The sequence below is a fragment of the Otolemur garnettii genome, unplaced genomic scaffold (assembly GCF_000181295.1).
Source record: "Otolemur garnettii isolate 467f Iridium unplaced genomic scaffold, OtoGar3 scaffold00202, whole genome shotgun sequence".
NCBI lineage: Eukaryota > Metazoa > Chordata > Mammalia > Primates > Galagidae > Otolemur > Otolemur garnettii.
Window position 1 is genome coordinate 465,157 of NW_003852597.1, and position 13,294 is coordinate 478,450.

Below are 13,294 nucleotides of genomic sequence, written 5' to 3' on the forward strand. Positions count from 1 at the left end.
GCCCAGGAGTTGGAGGTTGCTGTGAGCTGTAATGCCACGACACTCTACCCAGGGGGACAGCTTGAGGCTCTGTCTCAAAAAAAAAAAAAAAAAAAGACTCAACTATATGTTGTGTGTAACTTTAAATATAAAGACACAGATAGATTAAAGTAAGAGATGAGACCAACAATCTAAAAATATAGTATAAAAACTAAAGATGTAGAACTCTTAGAAGAAATCATAGGGATAAATCCTTATGACCTTTACATATGACACCAAAAGTATGAGCAACCAAACAAAACATAGATTAATTGAACCTCACCAAATTTTAAAATGTTGTTCATTGAAGAACACTATCAGGAAGTAAAAAGGAAACCTACAGAATAGGAGAAAATATTTGTAAATCATATAACTGATAAGGGCTTAATATCCAGAACTCCTATAATTCAACAACAAAAACACAAACAATCCAATTTAAAAATGATTGAGAGACTGGGCATAGTGACTCACACCTGTAATCCGGACACTTTGAGAAGCCAAGGCAGGTAGATTGCTTGAGCTCAGGGGTTTGAGACCAGCCTGAGCAAGAACAAAACCATGTCTCTACTAAAAATAAAAAAACTAGCCAGGTGTAGTTGTGCATGACCGTAGTTCCAGCTACTTCAGAGACAGAGGCAAGAAGATTGCTCAAGCCCAAAAATTTGAGGTTGCTATTAACTATACTGACCCCATGGCACTCTACCCAGAGCAATGGAGTGGAACTCTGTCTCAAAAAAATTAAATAGGTAAGTAAATAAAAATGAGTGAGACCAGGTGTGGGGGGAACTCATGCCTACAATCCCAGCACTTTTGGAGGTCCAGGTGGGTGGATCACTTGAGGCCCGAAGTTCAAGACCAACCTGAGCAATATAGCAAGACCTCTTCTCTACCAAAAAAATTAAATTAGCTGAACATAGTAGGTAGTGTGTGCTTATAGTCCCAGCTACTTTCATAGGCTGAGGCAGGAGGAGGGCTTGAGCCCAGGAATTTGAAGATACAATGAGCTATGATGATGCCATTGCAGTCCAGCCTGGGCAACAGAATGAGACCTCACTTCTAAAAGATAATGATAAAATAATAAATGAAAATGAATGAAAGTCTTTAATAGACATTTATTTAAAGAAAATATGTAATGACCAATAAGAACCTGAAAAGATATGCAGCATCATTGGTCATTAGGTCAATGCAAATGCTACTAGGATGGCTATCATCTAAAAAATAGAAAATAACAAGTGTTTTCAATTTGAACCCTAGTGCATTGCTGGTGGGCACATAAAGGGTGTGGCTGCTATGGAAAAGTTTTGTAGTTCCTCAAAAAAAGTTAAACATAGAATTACTATAACCCAGCAATTCTACTCTTGGGTATGTACCAGGAAAAACTGAAAATGAACTCAGATACTTACCTGCCAATATTTATTTCAGAATTATTCACAATAGCTGACACAACCCAAGTATACATCAATATGTGAATCAATAAACAAAATACGTTATACACATACAATGAACTATCCTTCACTCTCAAAAAAGAAAGAAGTTCTCATACATGCTACAGTATGAGTGAATCTTTTTTTTTTTTTTTTTTGAGGCAGAGCCTCAAGCTGTCCCCCTGGGTAGAGTGCCATGGCATTACAGCTCACAGCAACCTCCAACTCCTGGGCTCAAGCAAGTCTCCTGCCTCCGCCTCCCAAGTAGCTGGGACCACAGGCGCCCGCCACAACGCCTGGCTATTTTTTTGGTTGCAGCCGTCATTGTTGTTTGGCGAGTCCGGGCTAGGGATTCAAACCCGTCACCTTAGGTGTATGTGGCTGGCGCCTTAGCCGGTTGAGCTATAGGCGCCGAGTCAGTATGAGTGAATCTTGAAGATATTATACTAAGTGAACTAAGCCAGACAAAAGAGAATAAATATTGCATGATTCAGTTTATATGAAGTACCTAATAAGAGGCAAAGTAATAAAGACAGTAAGTAGATTAGTGGTTACCAGAGGCTAGGAGAAGCAATAGAGAGGTGTTGCTTAATGGACACAGAGCTTCATTTGGGAAGATGAAAGGTTTTGGAAATAGTGGTAATGTTTCTATAACATTGTAAATATTATTAATGCCACTTAATTTTATACTTAAAATATTTACAATTAAAATGGCAAATTGTATATTATATATTTTTATAGCAATGAATTAGATAGACAGATGGACGAAACAAGAAAGGGATAGTGTTAAAGTAAGCAAGTAGCCCCTAAGTATAAACACTGAACAGCACTTGTCTTCATTTTACGCAGACATTTAACATATCTGTAACCAAGTTTATATGCTTTACCTTTTAAAATATTTCCTACTAAAATATTTCCTACTAGAGGCCAGAGCCATTACCAAAGAACAAAAAAAGAAAAAGAAAGAAAAGAAAAACCCACATAGGATGTGTTTTCAACACTCTGGTCTTCTTTTCCATACTGGATTCACTACCAGGCTAGCTACACTAAGAACAAAAAGTTTGTGGATAATTATACTCTCCCAGGAAAGCATGCATAATCATTTAGCCAGTTTATTATTGTCATATTCTTTAAATTTAATTTATTTCCTAGCATTTGGGAGGCCGAGGCAGGTAGATAGCCTGAGCTTAGGAGTTTAATACCAGCATGAGCAAGAGCAAGACTCCATCTCTAAAAGTAGTTGGGGCTCGGCGCCTATAGCTCAACCAGCTAAGGCGCCAGCCACGTACACCTAAGGTGGCAGGTTCGAATCCCCAGCCCGGACCCGCCAAACAACAATGACGGCTGCAACCAAAAAATAGCTGGGCGTTGTGGTGGGCACCTGTGGTCCCAGCTACTTGGGAGACTGTGGCAAGAGAATCACTTGAGCCCAAGAGTTTGAGGTTGCTGTGAGCTGTAATGCCATGGCACTCTGCCCAGGGGGACAGCTTGAGGCTCTGTCTCAAAAAAAAAAAAAAAAAAAAAAGTAGTTGGGCATTGTGGCAGGTACCTGTAGTCCCAGTACTTGGGAGACTGTGGCAAGAGAATCACTTGAGCCCAAGAGTTTGAGGTTGCTGTTAGCTATGATGTCACAGCACTCTACCAAGGACAACAAAATAAGACTGTCTTATTAAAAAGACAGTCTTTTTGTTTTTATTAAAAAAATTATTTATGTATGTATTAAAGACATGGTCTCTAAAAATACAGTTAGAGAATATAGCATACCTCTATGAGTAACTTAAAGATCCAGCAGGCAGAAAATCAGTAAGGATATATTGAATTGAACCATCAATTAACTGATTTTAAATATGAATTCATAGTGTACTTTATCAAACAATAGCAAGATACACATTATTCTCAAGCTCACGTGGAACATTCACCAAGATGGACCACATTCTGTACCATAAAACACACCTCGCTAAATTTAAAAGAATGAAAATCATACAAAATATGCTCTCAGACCACAGTGGAATTAAATTAGAAATCAATAACATTGAGATAGCTGGAAAAATCCCAAATTATTTGGAGATAAAACAACACACTTCTAAATAACACATGGGATGTACAACTACTATGTACCCATAATAATTAAAAAGTTAACATAAGTCAAAGAAATCTCAAGGAAATTTTAAGATATTTTGACTTACATGAAAATTAAAATACAACTGACCAAAATGTGTGGAATGCAGCAAAAGCAGAGCTCGGATGGTAATTTATAGTATTGAATGAATATGATAGAAAAGTAGGGCCAGGTGTGGTGACTCATGCCGTAATCCTAGCAGCCTGGAAGTCCAAGGTGGAGGGATTGTCTGAGCTTAATCAAGACCCAGTCCCTAAAAATAGCCAGACGTTGGCTCGGCACCTGTGGCTCAAGCGGCTAAGCTGGCAGGTTCCCGGGCCCGCCAAACAACAATGATGGCTGCAACCAAAAAATAGCCAGGCATTGTGGCAGGCACCTGTAATCCCAGCTACTTGGGAGGTGGAGGCAGGAAACTCGCTTGAGCCCAGCAGTTGGAGGTTGCTGTGAGCTGTGATGCCATGGCACTCTACCCAGGGGGACAGCTTGAGGCTCTGTCTCAAAAACAAACAAACAAAAAATAGCCAGATGTTGTGGTGGATCATTTGAGCCTAAGAGTTTGAAGGTGCTATGAGCTATGATGTCACAGCACTCTACCAAGAGTGAAAAAATGAGACTCTGTCTCAAACAAAATAAAAATTAAAAAGCCAGGCTTAAAGACCAGCCTGGGCAATATAGTGGCACCCTATCTCTACAAAAACAAAATTTTAAGTTAGCTGGACAGGGTGGCACAGGAGGCTGAGGCAAGAGAATTGCTTGAGCTCAGGACTTCTAGGTTACAATGATGTATGATTGCACCACTGCACTCATCTTGGTAACAGATTGAGATATTAGTAAAAAAATTAAAAATCAATAATCTGGCTTGGTGCAGTGCTCATCCTTGTAATCCCAACATGAGCCACTACAAGGATTATAGGCAAGAAGATTGCATGATGCCAGGAGTCCAAGACCAACCTGGGCAACATAGTATAACTCTCCCTTCTCTACAAAGAATTTTTTAAACTATCTGGGCTTGGTGGTATGTGCCTGCAGTCCTGGCTACTTACGAGACTGAGGCAGGAGGATTGCAGTGAACTACAGTCATGCCACTGCACTCCAGGTTAGGTGATAGAGCAAGATCCCGTCTAGGAAAAAAAAGAAACTAAAGCTTGGTGCCCGTAGCACAGTGGTTACAGCACCAGCCACATACACCAAGGCTGGCAGATTTGAACCCAGCCCAAGTCAGCTAAAAACAACAATGACAACTACAACAAAAAATAGCTGGGTGTTGTAGCAGGCACCTATAGTCTCAGCTACTTGGGAGGCTGAGGCAAGAGAATTACTTAAGCCCAGGAGTTTGAGGTTGCTGTGAACTATGATGCCACAGCACTCTACTGAGGGTGACAAAGTGAGAGTCTGTCTCAAAAAAAAAGTGAATAAAAAATAAAATAAACATTTATCTGACAAATGCAAACAATATAATGTATCATTTATGTCTTCATATTAATCTGGAAAAAAATTCTCACTTTATTAAAAATCAATCAGTAATAAAATTGTTTCTAATTTTAAAAATATTTAAAAATGAAATAAGTATTCTAAACTAACATATTAAGAAAACAGAAAGAAGAGCAATATAAACCAAAAGCTAGTAGAAGAAAATAATAAAAATTAGTGCAGAAATCAATGACATTGAAAATAGGACAACTATAGAGAAAATCAATGAAAGCAAAATCTGATTCTTTGAAAAGATCAGTAAAATTAATAAATCTGTAGCCAGGCTAACCAAGAAAAAAATAGGAGAGACATAAATGACTATAGTAATTAAAGAAGGGTGATCAGTACTGATCCCATAGACATTAAAAGCTAATAAAGGAATATTGGCTGGGCATGGTGGCTCACACCTATAATCCTAGCACTCTGAAAGGCTGTGGATTGTTTGAGCCCAGGAGTTTGAAGTTGCTGTGAGGAAGACTGAGGCCATAGCCCACTATAGCCCAGACAACAGAACAAGACTATCTCAAAATAAAATAAAGGAACATTATAAACATCTCTATGAAAAAAAAAAGAAAAAAAAAAAAGGCTCGGCGCCTGTGACTCAAGCGGCTAAGGCGCCAGCCACATACACCTAAGGTGGCGGGTTCGAATCCCCACCTGGGCCCGCCAAACAACAATGATGGCTGCAACCAAAAAATGGCCGGGCGTTGTGGCGGGCGCCTGTGGTCCCAGCTACTTGGGAGGCTGAGGCAGGGGACTCGCTTGAGCCCAGGAGTTGGAGGTTGCTGTGAGCATGATGCCATGGCACTCTACCCAGGGGGATAGCTTGAGGCTCCGTCTCAAAAAAAATAAAAAATAAAAAAATAAACATCTCTATGCCCACAAATTTGATAAATGATGAAATGCACCAATTCCTTAAAAAACATAATCTACCAAAACTTACGGAAGGAGATAAAAGAACCTGAATAGACTTCTATCTAGTAAAGAAATTGAGCCAGGCACAGTGGCTTACAACTGTAATCCTAGCAATCTGGGAGGCTCAGGAAGGAGGATTTCTTGAGATCAAGAGTTCAATGCTAGCCTGAGAAAGAGCAAGTCCCCCTTGCTACAAAATATAGAAAAAATTAGCCAGATATGCACCTGTAGTTTCAGCTATTCAGAAGGCTAAGGCAGGAGGATTGCTTGAGCCCAGGAGTTTGAGGTTGCTATAAGCTGTGATGCCACTGCACTCTAGCCTGAGGCAACAGAGTGAAAGACTGTCTCTAAATAAGTAATAACAAAAAAATTTTAAAATGTAAAAATAAGCTAAAGATCTCAAGAGGCAGCTCACCAAAGAAGAACATGAAGATGGCTAAGATGAACTAAAACTGCACATAACGTGTCATTAGGGAATTGCAAATTAACACAACAGTGAGATACCATTACACAGTATTAGAATGGCTAAAATCCAAAACACTAACAACAACAAGCACTGGCAATGATGTGGAGCAACAGGAGTCTTATTTGCTGCTGATAAGAATACAAAGTGGTATAGCCTCTCAGAAAGACAGTTTGGGCCGGGCACAGTGGCTCACGCTTGTAATCCTAGCAGTCTGGGAGGCCAAAGCAGGTGGATTACTCTGAGCTCACAGGTTCAAGACCAGCCTGAGTAAGAGCAAGACCCCCATCTCTAAAATTAGTCGGGCGTTGTGGCAGGCACCTGTAGTCCCAACTACTCAGGAGGTTGAGGCAAGACAATTGCTTGAGCCCAAGAGCTAGAGGTTGCTGTGAGCTATGATGTCATGGGCACTCTACTGAGGGTGACATAGTGAAACTCTGTCTCAAAAAAGAAAGACACTTTGGCACTTTTTTACAAAGCTAAACTTAGTTTTACCATGTGAACCAGCAGTCATGCTCCTAGGTATCTACCCAAACGATTTGAAAACTTAATGTCCACACAAAATCCTGCACATGAGTTTATAGCATCTTTATTCAGAATTGCTGCAAACTGGAGGCAACCAAGATGTTCTTCAAAAAATGAATGGATAAAATAAATTGTGGAGTATGCACATAAACAAATACTATTTGACAATAAAATGAAATGAGCTATAAAGCTACAATAAAAGTCATGGAGGAACCTTAAATGTGTCCTGCACATTGAAAGAAGCCAATCTGAAAAAGCCACATGCTATGTAATTCCAACTATATGACATTCTATGGAGACAGTAAAAAGATCAGTAGTCATCAGAAATTCAGGGTTATGGGGAAAGGGATAAATAGATGAGCACAGGGGATTTTTAGGGCTGTGAAACTATCCTATATGATACTGTGGTGGATCCATGACATTATACATTTGTCAAAACTCTTACAACTGATGTTCCCTGCCTCATTGATAGAGGTCACACAGTTTCTCAGAGCTAGGCTGTGGGGCCCTTGATTATGTGGCATACATTTCTGGTCTGGAGCAACCTCACTGCCTGCACATTGTTCACTCCCAGAGTAGGAAAACCAGTTCTTATCTCCTTGACAACCTGCACACAGTGAAATTCAGTTTCCAATCTTGCAGCTTCACATCCAAAAGTGGTGGTGATTTTTGTGTTACTAGAGTGCCCCCTAGTGTTGTAGGATATTTTTTAACCCTCCATAAGAAGAGCATAACCACAAACAAGAGGAAGAAAGCACACATGAGCAAGAATAAGGTGACCAGACGTCCTGCTTTTGGCCGTACAGTCCTGATTTTCAACAATTTGTTCTGCATCCCACAGCGTTTTAATAAAGTCCCAATTTGGGGAAAGAATGAATGACAAGTTAGGGAACAGCGGGAGAATGGGAAGGGAATATATCAGCTGCAGAAAAGGTTAACGTAACTCCATTTGGGAATGAAGAGGTTAATGTAAAAAGGCTAATGTAAACTCCCTACTCCCCTCCTGGGCAAGGTATCAGAAGGAGACTGGCTCCTTCCTTGCTTCTAGGCAAGGACAATTAGCTCAAAAGGAGCCAAACTGTCTGGAACAAACAAGTAGCCCCCCGCCCCCAAAGTAAGGTGACCAGTGTACCTTTTGGCCTGTTATAAGTGCCAGACACCATGGCAGGTGGCCCGTGTTTTGAGCAGAGAAAGAAATGATGTTTCCAGCGTGGGCAGACAGGCAGCTGGACAGAGAGTATAGCACCTTCCTAAATCCCTCCCTGGTAGGGTGGGCTCAGGGTGCCCCCAAGCCTGGAGCATCTCCCCAGAAGTGGGAAGCTGCTTTGGGAAGAGAACATTCCCGCTTTTGGTGGGACAGTCCTGATTTTTAACAATTTGTCCTGCATCCTGTGGCATTTTTAAAAAGCCCCGAATTTTGGAAAGAATGCACGACAAGCTAGGGAACATTGGAGAATAGGGAGGGAATATACGGTTTTCGGCTGCCATGACGCTGTTTCACCAGGATGTGCATTTTATATTATTTTTGTTAATTTTATAATGTTAAACTTTAATAATAACAAATAATTGTTGAGAACTGATTATCGAGAACTGCTTATCAAAGTTTGCATTGTTGTCAGGCCCTGCCCCCAGGCCCCGCCCCCCCAATGGTGTCCCGCTTTACCAGTGTTAAAATCTGGTCACCTTAAGCAAGAACCAACAAAAAATCATAGCTAAAATGAAGAATCAGATCACCTCCCACAAGGGATGACAATATAGTAACCTCAGAAGATCCTGACTACAAGAAATTGTGGAAATGACAGGGAATTCAGATTATGGGTGGCAAAAATAATGAAGGAAATGTGTTATAAAGAATAGATCACAACTATGATGACCCAAGATGAAGGCGGGAGATGGGGGCGATGGGAGGGGAGGGGGAAGGTCAGATTGAGGGAGGGTGAATGGTGCATAATGCAAGGGTACCTGTCGGATCTATTAGTATAGAGTATATATGTCTTAACAATAATTAAGCAAAGGAGATGAGGTGTGATGTAAGCATTACTAATTCTACATGAAATCAGCACATTATACCCCATAAATGCATTAATGTATACATGATCTATGTGTTTGTGATTTAATAAAAAAAAAATGAAGGAAAGGTGGAAAACGAGCAAAAAGAAATCCAAAATATGACCCAAGAAGTTAAGGAAAGATAGGACAAATTCTCCAAGAATACAATTAGAAACAATATAAAAGAGCTAAAAGAATTGAAGGAGTCCTTCAGAGAGTTTCAAAATGTAATAGAAAGTTTCAGTAACACATTATACCATGGAGAAGAAAGAATCTCAAAGATTGGAGACCAGGCTCTCCAGCTATCCCAGTCATTTAAAGTGGCAGAAAATAAAAGATTAAAAGCAAAGCTATCTCTTAGAGAATTATGGGACTACACAAAGTGTACCATCATCTACATTATGAAGGAGAGTCATAGAAGCCTTGGTATTATAGCTGAAAATTTCTCTAATATTGCTATAGATTTCAGACATTTGTCTACTTGATGGGTTACTAAACCCTGGGCCAACTCAATTCAAATAGAGGATGTCCTGGACACATTGTAATTAACCCAGCCAAAGTAAAAATGAAAGAAAATTCTGCAAGCAGCCAGGCATAAGCAGCAGCTCACTTAGAAGGGTAGACCCATCAAAATGCCAGCTGACTTCTTGGCTGAACTTTTACAAGCCAAAAGAGAGTAAATTTCCATCTTCAATCTTCTCAAACAAAACAATTGTAAACCTGGGTTCTATACTCTGCAACAGGCGTCCTCAAACTATGGCCGTGCCTAGGACATTATCAGGCCCGCCAGGTGTTTTGGCCGTTGCTGCCTGTCCTGCTTAGCAGCCAACTCATCCCAGGGCCTGCAGTCCGACCCTCCAACAGTCTGAGGGACAGTGAACTGGCCCCCTATTTAAAAAGCTTGAGGACCCCTGCTCTGCAAAACCAAATATTTTTCTGACAAGCAAGCATTGGGGAAATTTGCTGAGACAAGACCAGCCCTTCAGGAAGTTCTCAGACCTGTACTATACACTGACCAATACAACGGACCACCAGCAAAGTAAAGACACCCAAAAACTGCAGGACTAAGCTTAGCTACCACGATGGCCCAAGTGATAAAACAAGGCAACAGTCCCCTCCACATAACAGTATGAACTGAACTCTCCTCTACTTATCATTTCCCTCAATAAATATAAACAGCTTGAAATCCCCACCAAGGAGGCACAGACTGGCTCACTTGGTACAAACCAAGTATTTGCTGTCTTCAGGAAACACATCTAATCCCCAAAGTCATATCAAGACTCAGTGAAGTGTTAGAAAACCGTATTTCAGGTAAATGGAAACCAAAAGAAAGTATGTATCACAATCCTCTTTGCAGATACAATTGGCTTTAAAACAACTAAAGAAAAGAAAGATAAAAGTGTGTAGCGGGTGTCCTATGCAAGTGAGTTAGGAGATCCTGGGGCCTAGTCTACCAGCAGAATTAGGTGAAGAGACACTGGCAAATACCAGAGGGAGGAAATACAAGTCCCAAAGAAGAGCAAGCAGGCGGGCAGCTGCAGAGCAGAAACAGAGCGTACAGGATCCCTGGAAACCAATCTGGTCACCTCCGCTCTCGAGGCCATGGTGCAGGTAGAGCTTGGGGCGATCCCTAGGTGAGGGAGCAGTTCCAGGGATTCCACTGCAGTAGAACTAGGTAGACATGGGGTGTGAAAGAAAGGACACTGCCCACACTGCTCCTTGGTAGAACCCTGACAGACTATAATTTGGAGCAGTAGCAGAAAGCACAGCACCAGCCAAGTAGGCAGCTTGTGCTGTTGGTAAAGTCACCCAACAGCTCTTACGCCATAGTATGCAGATTGACAAAATAATCAGAAAACAGGGCTTCTCATTACAGTCTCCTTCGAGGTCTTTTCCCTTGCTACTTGGAACTGATTTATATAAAAACATGCTTTGCACTTGTACCTAGAGGAACTAGACACAATGGATTCGACCTTTAGCAGTGGTCATCTACCTGGTGTCCATAGTGGTTGTGGTTCCTCCATATGTGTGGGAATTATAAAAACTGGAGGTGGGCATACACACAAAGGTTTGGTTCATTGCTAGAATCTTTTTGCTGTTGACTATATGTATATCGCTGTGGGTGATATTCCAACACTTAGTGCATTATATACAACCTGAACTACAAAAACCAATAATAAGGATTCTTTGGATGGTACCCATATACAGTTTAGATAGTTGGATAGCTTGGAAATACTCCAGCATTGCAATATGTGTGGATGCCTTCAGAGAATGCTATGAAGCTTATATCATCTACAACTTTATGGGATTCCTTACCAATTATCTAACCAGTATCCAAATCTGGGATTAATTCTTAAAGTTAAAGATCAGCAGAAACATTTTCCTTCTTTATGTTGCTGTCCACCACGAGCTATGGGAGAAGTATTGCTGTTTAGGTGCAAACTAGGTGTATCACAATATACAGTTGTCAGACCATTCAACACCATTGTTGCTTTAATTTATGAGCTGCTTGGTATATATGACTTTAGCTTTTCAAATGCTTGGACTTGAATTTGGTTATAATAAACAATGTGTTACAACTGTCTGCCATATATTGTCTCTTGCTATTTTATAAAGTTATAAAAGAAGAACTGAGTCCAATCCAACCTGTTGGAAAATTTCTTTGTGTAAAGCTGGTGGTTTTTGTTTCTTTTTGGCAAGCAGTAGTTATTGCTTTGTTGGTAAAAGTTGGTGTTATTTCTGAAAAGCATTCATGGGCATGGCAAACTGTAGAAGCTGTGGCTACAGGACTCCAGGACTTTATAATCTGTACTGAGATGTTCCTTATTGCTATTGCTTATCACAACACTTTCTCATATAAACCATGTGTCCAAGAAACAGAAGAGGGCTCATGCTTTAGTCTTTTCTTGCCATGTGGGATGTTTCAGATATTAGAGATGATATATCTAAACAAGGAAGGCATGTTGTTGGATGGACAGTCGGGGACATCCTAGGAAAAAACTGTTTCCCAAGGATCAAGATCAAAATGAATATACGGGCTCGGCACCTGTGGCTCAAGTGGCTAAGGCACCAGCCACATACACCTAAGGTGGCAGGTTCGAATCCAGCCCGGACCCACCAAACAACAATGACGGCTGCAACCAAAAATAGCCGGGCGTTGTGGCGGGCGCCTGTGGTCCCAGCTACTTGGGAGGCTGAGGCAGGAGACTCGCTTGAGCCCAGGAGTTGGAGGTTGCTGTGAGCTGTGAAGCCACAGCACTCTACCCAGGGGGACAGCTTGAGACTCTGTCTCAAAAAAAAAATGAATATACGATCTTGTTATCATCATCACAGGATGCAATTTCCATTGCCTCTTCTATGCCACCTTCACCCATGCATCACTACCAAGGGTTTGAACACACTGCGACTCCCCAGCCTACACCTACTACAGCAAAGATATGTGATAAAATACTTACTGATACTACAGAAGAGAAAAAGGAAGCTTCAGATAAATCTGCAGAATCATGAACAGTATGCAAAAGCAAACTCTGCTACTACCATATTATTACCTGGTATCCCATGGCTCAGGATTTTGTGCTGGGGACAAACTATAAATGATGAGAAATTTCAACACAAAAATAGGTGAAAGCCAGGTACAGCTATTGAATTTATATATGTAAATTTTGTATATCAAAAATAATGTGTCTAAATTTCTTAGACTTAGACTTCATTTCGTAACATTAGAGTATCACATACTCAAATGCTCAGCTGATTCATTTGAGTATCACATACTCAAAATTTTACCATTTGAGTATGATAGTAATATTTAGCTCCAACTAAATAATCATGATGTACATGCCTTATCAAGAGGATGGACATTTAAAAAAAAAAAAGCAGCCAGGTATAGTGGTTCATGCCTCTAATCTCAGGATTCTAGGGGAGGAGAGAAGGGTAGATTGCTTAAGATCAGGAGTTCCAGATGAGCCTGAGCAAGAGCAAGACCGAATATCTAAAAATAAGTGGGTGTTGTGGTGAGCACCTATAATCCCAGCAACTTGGGAGGCTGAGGCAAGGGGATGGCTTCAGCCCAAGTCTACCAGGGATAACAAAGTGAGACTGTCTCAAAAAAAAAAAAAAAAAATCAGTAATTCCTGCCATTGCTACATGAATATTATGCTCTGGAATTAACAGAAAGCATAATACAGAAATATGATTTATAGAAACTTAATCATAATCATGTGGCATATAAACTTACCTAACAATTATTTCTCTATTTCTCAGCAGGATGCCTTTCATTAAATAAGAATTTATGGTTGGCTCGGCGCCTATAGC

General features: G+C 40.6%; 1 protein-coding gene and 1 pseudogene across 1 annotated transcript in view; both read left to right on the forward strand.

The window, feature by feature from the left end:
• ZSWIM5 (zinc finger SWIM-type containing 5) overlaps nucleotides 1-13,294 on the forward strand; it is a 184,305-nt gene that overhangs the window by 156,696 nt on the left and 14,315 nt on the right. The window lies entirely within an intron of this gene.
• On the forward strand, nucleotides 10,911-12,562 carry LOC111721913 (annotated as a pseudogene).